Raw genomic sequence first — 9,085 nt, 5'->3', positions numbered from 1 at the left:
TACACCTCCACAAGGCTGGAAAGGGCTACGGGGAAATTGCCAAGCAGCTTGGTGAAAAAAGGTCCACTGTTGGAGCAATCATTAGAAAATGGAAGAAGCTAAACATGACTGTCAATCTCCCTCAGACTGGGGCTCCATGCAAAATCTCACTTCGTGGGGTCTCAATGATCCTAAGAAAGGTGAGAAATCAGCCCAGGACTACACGGGAGGAGCTGGTCAATGACCTGAAAAGACCGTTTCCAAGGTTACTGTTGGTAATACACTAAGACGTCATGGTTTGAAATCATGCATGGCACGGAAGGTTCCCCTGCTTAAACCAGCACATATCAAGGCCCGTCTTAAGTTTGCCAATGACCATTTGGATGATCCAGAGGAGTCATGGGAGAAAGTCATGTGGTCAGATGAGACCAAAATAGAACTTTTTGGTCATAATTCCACTAACCGTGTTTGGAGGAAGAAGAATGATGAGTACCATCCCAAGAACACCATCCCTACTGTGAAGCATGGGGGTGGTAGCATCATGCTTTGGGGGTGTTTTTCTGCACATGGGACAGGGCGACTGCACTGTATTAAGGAGAGGATGACCGGGGCCATGTATTGCGAGATTTTGGGCAACAACCTCCTTCCCTCAGTTAGAGCTTTGAAGATGGGTCGAGGCTGGGTCTTCCAACATGACAATGACCCGAAGCACACAGCCAGGATAACCAAGGAGTGGCTCTGTAAGAAGCATATCAAGGTTCTGGCGTGGCCTAGCCAGTCTCCAGACCTAAACCCAATAGAGAATCTTTGGAGGGAGCTCAAACTCCGTGTTTCTCAGCGACAGCCCAGAAACCTGACTGATCTAGAGAAGATCTGTGTGGAGGAGTGGGCCAAAATCCCTCCTCCAGTGTGTGCAAACCTGGTGAAAAACGACAAGAAACGTTTGACCTCTGTAATTGCAAACAAAGGCTACTGTACCAAATATTAACATTGATTTTCTCAGGTGTTCAAATACTTATTTGCAGCTGTATCATACAAATAAATAGTTTAAAAAAATCATACATTGTGATTTCTGGATTTTTTTTTTATTATTATGTCTCTCACAGTGGACATGCACCTACGATAACAATTTCAGACCCCTCCATGATTTCCAAGTGGGAGAACTTGCAAAATAGCAGGGTGTTCAAATACTTATTTTCATCACTATATATATATATATATATATATATATATATATATATATATATATATATATATATATATATATATATATATATATACATACATACATACATACATACATACATACATACATACATACATACATACACATATACATACATATATACACACATTTTTTTATCTATAAATTAATAAAATTATTTTTTTTTAAACATTAAAGTGTGTGGTCTCAAGTTATTGGTATGTCCAGGCATCCTGCTTATAATCCCATATGGGGAAAAGGGGGATTAGGCCGTTTCAAGGCCCCCCTTTTCCTCATGGGATTCATGGCAGGGGGCAGTTTTTAGGTTCCCTTAGGTGTTTAGGCGGGAATCCTTTGGATTGGTTAAGCCCAGGGAGTTGCTAGGGGTAAGAGTTGAGGCTGGGATAAGTCAATATTTTGGGTCAGGCGGGAAAGGTTAGGATTGGTTAAGGCATTTCAGTTACTGGGGGAAATTGTGAGGTTTAGGGGTTCAGGATAGGTCAGTTAAGGTCATCTGACCTTCCAGAACTTTCCAGCTTTGAGGAAAATCCCTAAAGAGCTGGTTCCGTTAGATTGGGGCCAGCCATTCCAGGGGAGAACCAACAGCGGATCTCCCCACCCCCCCTTCCCTTGTCGCGGCTATAGCCATGTGATAAGTCCAATTTTCAGGTTGGAAAAAGGGGATAGTTTATGGAATAATTTAAGGTAATTCATGCAGTGGCTGAGCTGTCATTTTATTTGGTACAGTTGATTTGTGTAAGGTAAAATATGTGATGTTAATATTTTTATGATTTTAAATAAACCAATGGTTATGCCGCGGGCTATATATATATATATATATATATATATATATATATATATATATATATATATATATATATAGTTAGGGTAAATTATTTATTAAAGTTGGGGGGTTTTTTTTATCTATAATTAATAAAATTAATTTATTTTAAACATTAAAGTATGTGGTCTCAAGTTATTGGTATGTCCAGGCATCCTGCTTATAATCCCAAACAACAATTTATATGGAATGACAATAATACTCTCCGGTAGATAATAACCCCTGGTACGCGTTTTTGGTTGAACACCTTCGTCAGGGGTATAGGATAGAGGAAAGTATGGTCATAAATTGTTTTTACTTAGATGGACTGATTTCGTGAAGAGAGGTGAAGCAACTGTCAGAGTGTAGGTGCAGATGGACACCAGCCCAATATCAATCTGAGCTTGAGGTTACAAGTTATATATCAGACAGGAGGCTTCGTATCTTATGCATATCTTTCTTTACTAAAGCTCATAGCAGAAATACATAAAAACTTTATGGTAATCTAAAAATAAAACATTCAAAGGACTACCAATCCCAGCAGTCCCTGGGGCAACGTAGCCCCTCCCAGGCCTCAGCCTATATAAGGGACTGTCTGAGGTAACCACGTCCTCTTTCTTTCTGCTCATCGCAGGATTCAGATAAGTATTTGATTGACATTGATAGACAGCTGTTTTGAGTGACAGTGGGGTACCCCCCCCTGCGTTTTTTTCCCGTTTGTTTCCACAGCTGTTATTCATTCATATTCCCTTATGTATGCTATGTACGCTTTATTCACTGTTATTTATTCTATAACAACAATTTCAAGTTTCTCCTCTTCCTGACGGTTCCGGGTTTATGTGCCCTTTTCTCCGGTGTACTCCATCTACACCCGCTGATCGGGAGGTGCGGACGCTGTCCCCTCACTTGCACACTGCACGGAGTGGTGTCCCCCCGCCCGCCCCCACCCCACCGCTTGCCTGTCAGCGTTCGCAGCGTGACAGGCAGCGCCATCTTCTCCCTTCTCCTCACGTTCTTTCACTGAGGAGGGGCGGGACTCGGCGGCAACCAGCCAATCAGCGCTCTGGTAGCGTAGTCTCGCGAGACTTCGCCCAGAGCGCGAAAGTAACGCGGGCTTTCTCCCTCACACCGCAGCCAGTGCAAGACGAGCGGTACTGAGGTGAGGAAGCCTGCTGACCTATTCCCCCCATTACTTACATTTGTGGATACTTGTTATCCACAAAAAACCCCTAAACAACCCTGATTTGTTTCTATGCTTACATACCTGTAAAGATAGAGTTGATCCACATAAATAGTTCTAGGCTTGAATAACTGTAAGGATACACTTCACTATACATTACAGTCTAGACTGGTGACTAACGGATCTAAATAACAGATATATATATATTGATTTAAAGAGGGACCAGTGAGTTTTTAAAACGCCGGCAATTTTAAAAAGCATGTCTGAGGATAATTATACTGCCCCCCTTGCAGGGGAGGCTTTTACCCTGGATACCACTCAGTTCATGACGGCGGCTCAGATCCAAGATCTGATCAATATCTCTGTCCAAACGGCTCTGGCCTCGGCCATCCCCTCCACTGGAACACATCCCTCAAAGCCTGCTACGATTAATCCGCCTCAAACAGGCGAACCGCCACACAAGAAAGGCAAAGTTTCTTTTAAACAGAAACACATTCTAGCAGCACCTGACTCCCCGACAGGGGAAGAGAATAATTTGTTTCAGGCAGTTCCCTCCCCGGCCTGCCAACCACAGCATCCAACAGACTCTGACCGACCCCTGGGCCTCAGGGAGTTAAACACTAAGAGGCTTCGGTCCACTAGAAGGACCAAACCTGACTCCTATGTTGATTCCTCGGACGAGGATTCACCAGGTGCTTCAGGGAAAAGCGAGTCTGATGACTATGGGTCTGACGATGATAGACACGATGCTGAGGATACGGCATTTCACACCAATGCCAACCCTGATGCACAGGGAGAAAGCATTTTAGATGCCTTGGGGGAACCATTTTTTCACCCAGATGCCATCGCTCACCCGCGATCCGGCGATTGGTCCCCCTTACCTCACGTATCTCAGTACGTGGAGCTCTGGGCCAGGAAATCCCTGGACAGGCACGCCCGCAACAAACTGCGGGCCGAATGCCCTAGACCCTCTATCCCCAACAAGGTGGTAACCACACCTGAGGTGGATCCCATGCTGGCCAAATATTTGGCAAAATCGGGGAAACTTCCCAAAAAAGGAATTGAGCGTTCCTTTAAATCTATCCAGGAACGCATCTTAGATCTAATGGGACCCCTAACCAAAATTCTGAATTTATCAGAACAGGCAGCCGCTTCGGGTCAACCGGTAGATTTAATGCAACTACGCGGCTGGGCTCAGAGGGCTATCTGCCTAGTAGGCACGGCTAACACCTCCTGCTCGGTGGAGAGACGCCGCTCCATCTTAATGCGGTTAGACCCCCAACTTTCCCACCTGGCCGAGACCGAACCCGGTCCGGCGGCAGTCGGTATGCTCTTTGGGGATAACCTCCTCAAAGACATCAACAAATTTGTGGGTTTGTTTTCAGGACTTGATAAAGCCCAAACATCTCTCAGAAAGTCAGGGGCTGTGAGAGTTTTCAACAGGGCCGGCAGAAGTAGAGGCCGATCTGCCGGCCGTGGGTCCACCTATAGGCCACAAAACAGACCAAACCCCCAATACCAGTACCAGCAGGCTCCTTCCACCTACCCCGTTCCAGTGGCGCAACCAGCACCGTTCTTCCCACCCCGGGGCAGACCATGGCGCGGACGCGGCGGACGCGGATACACCCGAACCCGACCTCCATTCGGTGAGTATACCTTACACTCCACAACCACACATTCCAGTGGGGGGACGCCTGAGGTATTTTATCCACGCCTGGTCTGCGATTACGGCAGACCCATGGATATTGCAGACGGTAGAGGGTTTTCAAATAGAACTTCTGTCGTCACCGACATTAAATGTGGTCCCTCACCCTATCAAATTCACACGCCAGAACGTTACTCTCATCGAGAACGAAATACAGGACCTCTGGTCCAAACAGGCGACTTTAAAAGTAGAGGATTTTTCCCCGGGTTTCACAAGCAACCTTTTCCTTGTCAAGAAGAAAGGGGGCGGGTTCCGGCCCGTAATAAACCTAAGAGATCTGAACCAACATGTCTGCTACAGACACTTCAAGATGGAGGGCATTCACTGCCTCCGAGACCTCCTACAACCGGGGGACTGGTTAGGGAAAATAGATTTGAAGGACGCCTATCTCACCGTCCCTATTCACACGGAGTCACAACACCTACTCCGGTTCCGCTGGAAAAACCAGATATGGCAGTTCACCTGCCTTCCATTCGGGCTATCGTCGGCACCATGGTGTTTCACAAAGTTGATGAAACCAGTGGTAGCTTCGCTTCGAAGCAGAGGGGTTCGTCTAATTATCTATCTGGACGATATCCTAATCATGGCCCGCTCAAGGGCCCTAGTTTCCCTTCACATGACATGGACGGTCTCCCTGCTTCAAACGCTGGGTTTCCTAATCAACCACGAAAAATCGGTTCTAAATCCGGCCCAGGTGTTGGAATTCTTGGGTTTCCTAGTGGACACCAAACAAGCGGTCCTCCGGCTCCCAAAACCAAAACTAGCCCTCATTCGCAAAGAAATCAGGGCAGTGCTTCGCAAAGGCTCCTTATCCTTAAGGGTTCTGGCCCGCTTGGTGGGACTTTTAGCTTCATCCATACAGGCCATCTTTCCGGCCCCACTTCATTACAGAGCCCTTCAGAGACTCAAAATTTTGCACCTTCGCCAGGGCCTCAGATATGCGGACGAGATCCCTCTCTGTTCGGAAGCAATAGAGGAATTACAATGGTGGCTTCGCCACGCAATCGAGTGGAACGGCAAGACCATATTCAATTCAGGTCCCGACATCATCATAGAGTCGGACGCCAGTCGCCACGGCTGGGGCGCCCGATGCGGGGCAGCTTCCACAGGGGGGACTTGGTCTGCCTCCGAATCGGAACTGCACATCAATGCTTTGGAATTGCTAGCGGCATTCTTCGCCGTCAAGAGCTTCATCCCACAGGCTTCCGATTGCTGTGTACTATTCCGCATGGACAATGTGGCCGCGGTTCAATACGTCAACCGCTTAGGTGGCACCAGGTCCAGGACCCTTGCAGAACTGGCGAAGGAGTTCTGGCACTTCTGCTTGGCCCGCAACATTGTCCCTATCGCGGAATATATCCCTGGAGTCTCCAACACGGTAGCCGACTGGTACTCTCGCCACCTTGTCGATTCCAGCGACTGGCGACTGGATCGTCCTGTGTTCCACCTATTGGAACGTCTTTGGGGCCCGTTGAACATGGATTTGTTCGCCTCGCGCCTCAACCACCAGCTAACCCAGTTCTTCAGCTGGAGGCCCGACCCAGAAGCATCCGCAGTGGACGCTTTCCGTCACATCTGGCCAGAGGGAACTCATTACGCGTTTCCCCCATTCCAGATGATACCCAGAGTTCTCCTCCACGCCTCGAATCAACAGGCAACTATTGTGCTGATCACACCCTGGTGGCCGACACAACCCTGGTTCCCTCTCCTCTTAGGGATGGTCGTGGATTACCCCAGACTGCTCCCTCTGTTCCCATTACTGCTGACCAACCCATCCGGGGAACCCCATCCACTAATAGTGGAGGGCAACCTCCACCTCCTAGCATGGCTGATTTCAGGATCTCCGAAGCGGATATCGACCTTTCAGGGTCAGCTAGGGATCTCCTCGACGTGGCCTGGGCCCCCGGGACTAGATCAACATACCGGCATGCTTGGCGACTTTGGGTTCGTTGGTGTGCTCAACAACAGGTTGATCCCATACATGCCCCTGTATCTGTAGTGGTGAATTATTTGGCGGAATCTTTTGATTCCGGCAAATCTTACAGCTCCATCAACATATACCGCTCGGCTATATCAGCATACCACTGTCCAGTTAACTCTTTAGCCGTAGGCAAACACCCTTTGGTCTGTAGACTTCTGCGGGGTATAAAATTCCAACGCCCCCCTAGACCTAGGTATCAGACAACTTGGGACGTCTCCAAGCTGCTTGACATGTTTGTTTCATGGGAAGACAATGATGAACTATCCCTAAGATTACTGTCTTTCAAACTCACAGTGTTACTCTGCTTGGTCTCGGTCAAGCGCGTCTCGGACGTGAGAGCGTTAGACATTTCCAGGCGCCAATTTTCGCCTCAAGGGGTCAGATTTTCGGTGGTCCGTAGGACAAAGACAGGTATTCAATCTGTCTTCTATCCCTTTTTTCCCACTCATCCGCGACTGTGCGTAGTGCGCTGTTTACAATCTTATGAGGCACACACGTCTGTTCTTCGACCACCGAATTTCTCCCAACTCCTAGTCTCATACGTAAAACCCCATCATCCAGTCTCTTCCGCTACCTTGGCACGGTGGGTACGTTCCACCATGGAGATGGCGGGCATAGACATCTCCCTGTTTGGAGCTCATTCCACTAGGGGCGCTATGGCTACGAAGATCGTCTCCTCCGGAGGCTCACTTTCTGACCTACTTAGAGCAGCCGATTGGTCCTCAGAGTCCACCTTCCGTAATTTTTATTTCAGACCGGAGGCCCATGTGTCCATGTCAATTTTATGAGGTTTATCTGCATGTATACATTGTTAATTCTATTGTTTGCTTTGAACTTGCATAAGATACGAAGCCTCCTGTCTGATATATAAATTGAGATTTTCCTAGCAGGTGAAGGAAAATATTAGTTATATGAAGACAGGAGGCGAGTATCTTCCCTCCCTTCCCATCCCTATTACGATTATTCTCTTCTCCTTGCAGGTTATTGAACAGTACAGTACTCATCCTGGAATGCGGAGAGCCTGAGTTGTTCACAATCCCTGTTGGATTGCAGTTGGTATGTTTTACCTGAAGGCGGCACCCCAGTCGGTCCAAAGGATCCGGTTTTCCCTTGATCCCCGTTGGGATGAAGTCAGTTCGTATGAAACGATCCAGTTGGGCGCCCCCTGCCGTTCCAGTCAGATGCGGATAACGTGTTCCAGTATGGAAATCCCTGACCTTCACAAGGAGAGAGGATCGAACTTACATTTCCTGATTACAAGGATTCGCACAAAGAAAGAGGACGTGGTTACCTCAGACAGTCCCTTATATAGGCTGAGGCCTGGGAGGGGCTACGTTGCCCCAGGGACTGCTGGGATTGGTAGTCCTTTGAATGTTTTATTTTTAGATTACCATAAAGTTTTTATGTATTTCTGCTATGAGCTTTAGTAAAGAAAGATATGCATAAGATACTCGCCTCCTGTCTTCATATAACTAATATTTTCCTTCACCTGCTAGGAAAATCTCAATTTGTGTTTAAACAGATAGGTAACATCAACTGAATTCCAATAGTTTAATGTGACCGTATTTGTGCTGTTGTAGATCGGGACGGGAGCTATTCGGAGTCTTCAATAAAGCTCCAAATCAGTGGGCAAGTCTCCACATGGTGTCCAATTATGTATGAACGAATCAAATGTGTGTACGTAGCGTCTCCCCTCTCTGCAATGCCAGGCATTTGTTCAATATATCCCAGGGATGTGGCTCCTACACTGTTTAAACCTGATATGGTGAAACCCTCCTTTTTCACCTCCGATGGGGGCTGCGCTGACAATCAATGTGCTGATCATCAGTGCACACACCCCCTCTGACAGAAGAGCCGGTAATCATCTCTCCCTGTCAGCACGAACCAAGGAAAGCTGATTACAGCATGAACCAGGAAGTGCTGGTAATCTGCTGATCATGTGGTAAAGAGCCTCTGTATGCTGGATGTAAATTCCTGATATCTATTATGGGACAGCAGACGGGAAATAACACCTAAACCTTAAATTAAAAATATATAAACAGCAGACAATTGTTGGATATTAAAAAGGCTGCAGTTGTTTATTATTGGTTTCAAACATTTGTGAATAAAATCATTCAAATTCAGATATAAATAAGCTTTGAGCTCACCTAGCCACTACAGCTCAGGCTGCAAATACAAACTTCCTAACTTCAAAATAATATTATTTATTATTATTA

Source organism: Rana temporaria, chromosome 1, assembly GCF_905171775.1.
Source record: "Rana temporaria chromosome 1, aRanTem1.1, whole genome shotgun sequence".
Lineage (NCBI taxonomy): Eukaryota > Metazoa > Chordata > Amphibia > Anura > Ranidae > Rana > Rana temporaria.
This window is presented reverse-complemented; position numbering follows the sequence as displayed.